The following is a 2,339-nucleotide window of genomic DNA, read 5'->3' on the forward strand; positions in this document are numbered from 1 at the left end:
CCACTGAAACAAATGACTGGTGTACGGACTCTTTTCTTCGATCATGCTGTTGTTGTGATGTTGTCATAAGTGGCAGGTGATAGTCACCATCGGAGTGGCTATCAGTACAGCCAGTGATGAATGGAGGGGGGGGGGGGGCGCAATGCATCATGGGTAGGAAACAGTAGCGAGTATGTGATCTTCAAAGGGTCTGATTATCATAAACACACGTATGACACAAGCACCCAACCCAAACTTCCAAACCCAGCTGACATTTGAGAACAAAGGAACAGAGTTACAACAGTCATGGAGGGAGAATAGATATCATAATAATCCCATTAGTACCAGGAATACAGATGAGTGTCTAGTCATTTATTTCTCCTCTCTCTTTCTCTCTCTCTCTTTCTGCCTCTCTCTCCTCTCTCTTTCGCTCTCTCTTTCTCTCTCTCTCTGCCTCTCTCTCCCTCTTCTCTATTTCTCTCTCTCTCTCTTTGTCTTTTTCTGACACGTTGCCTTTTTCAGCTTTCTCTTCCAGTTTTTCACTTCCTCTCTCTTTCTTGCTCTCTCTTTTCTCTCCCTTTATTTATTTATCTCTCTCTCACTCTCTCTGCATGCATGCTAGTGACAATCAGCAGTTTATTCACATTTAAATGAAGCAGGGGATTGGAGAAGCATTCGTTATCACAGCTCATTTGTCTGTGTCACCAGCTCCCTGTGTTGAGGTATCACAGAGAAATAAACCACTTATCACTCCTCCCTCACCCCTCTCGTGCATCAATCCTTCCATACCCTTTACTCCCACCCATTCCCCAATTTATTTCAGACCCCTTCCATCCCTCCATCCTTCCTTCCTTCCTTCCTTCCATCCTCGCTCACAATCGTTATAGGCCCGGTTTTCTCTCTCATTCCTCCATTCTCACAATGCCAGCTCTGCACCTCCATTCACATGAGCACTAGTCCTTTCTTTCCTCCATCTACCTCTCCTCCTGCATCCTGTCATTCTTTATCCTCCTCCTGGATCCCTCTCTCCCACCTTCCGCTCAGTTATTCTGTGGAAAGGATGGAGAGAATAAATAACCTAAATCAAAATATAATAATTATGGAGATCCAAGGAGCCTTCATTTGTGCTATATGTCCTATGCAAGAGAATATACTGAACACACACATTTTAAAGAAGTACACCAATATGAACAGATATATCTAATTTGTGTTACATAACTAATTATGCAAAAGTAACTCCTCTGATATGAGTGGGATGTTAGTGTGAAGCTAAAGAGAAAGCCTGGCCTTTCTGAGCCACTTTGGTCAATATGTGTGTGTGTATATGTAAAAAATATATATATATATATATATACGTGTGTATGCCTTTCTATGTGTGTGTGTGTGTGTGTGTGTGTGCCTGAGGGGTATGTCCTCCTATGGGAGATGACTTTGGAAAGACTCGCTCCATTAATCACAATACTGCAGCCGCGTCCATCTGGATGCCTGCTGGATACCCGATGGACACACACACACACACACACACATACACACACAGAAACAGAAACACACAGACCCTCACAAACATCCACTACCACACACAAATCCACACACCATCCTTTCTCCCAGTTTTATCTCCCTCTGTATTGCCTATATCTCTCCATCTCTCACTCCCCGTTTCTTTTTTTGTATTTATTTTCTCTCACATTGCTCAATCATTCTTCAAGTAGTGCTACAATTTAAGTACAGCTCATGTCTGAATAAACAAGACACATGTGTAGTGGTAATGTTCAACTGTGTTTCACAGGACCCTCTTTACTTATCTCCTGGTATAGCCTCGCTAAAATAAACATGAAAAACATGTCGTCCTGTGTTGACGGCTGATACACGTGCACTTTCCTCATGGACACTTGCTATTCTCTGCATACTGTATACAACAGACATTTGTGCTTTCTGGAACATGGTGAGAATGCACATGAATGTGTGTATGTCGGAAAGCGGTTGGACAGAGAGAGAGAGAAAGTGAGAGACCACGGTTGTGTTAACGTGTAACCTACATTCAGACAGGGTTGTGAAGGTTTCAGTAATGAGGGAACTGGACAACAATCACTAGCATATATCTGCCACTCCAAGCAACAGAATAACTTTTCATTGTTTGGCAAGCCAAGATTGAAGTTCATTGTTAAAAGTAATACATGAATATTTTCAGAAAATAATTCAATTTTCTTAACAGTATGAGACCAGACTTCATCAACAGCCACACACACAACCACACAACCACACAACCACACAATCTACACGTTATTATATATATTTGACACGTGTGTGTGTGTGTGTGTATGTGTGAGTATGCATGTGCATGTGTGTGTGTGTGTGTGAAC

Source organism: Osmerus mordax, chromosome 17 (genome assembly GCF_038355195.1).
Source record: "Osmerus mordax isolate fOsmMor3 chromosome 17, fOsmMor3.pri, whole genome shotgun sequence".
Lineage (NCBI taxonomy): Eukaryota > Metazoa > Chordata > Actinopteri > Osmeriformes > Osmeridae > Osmerus > Osmerus mordax.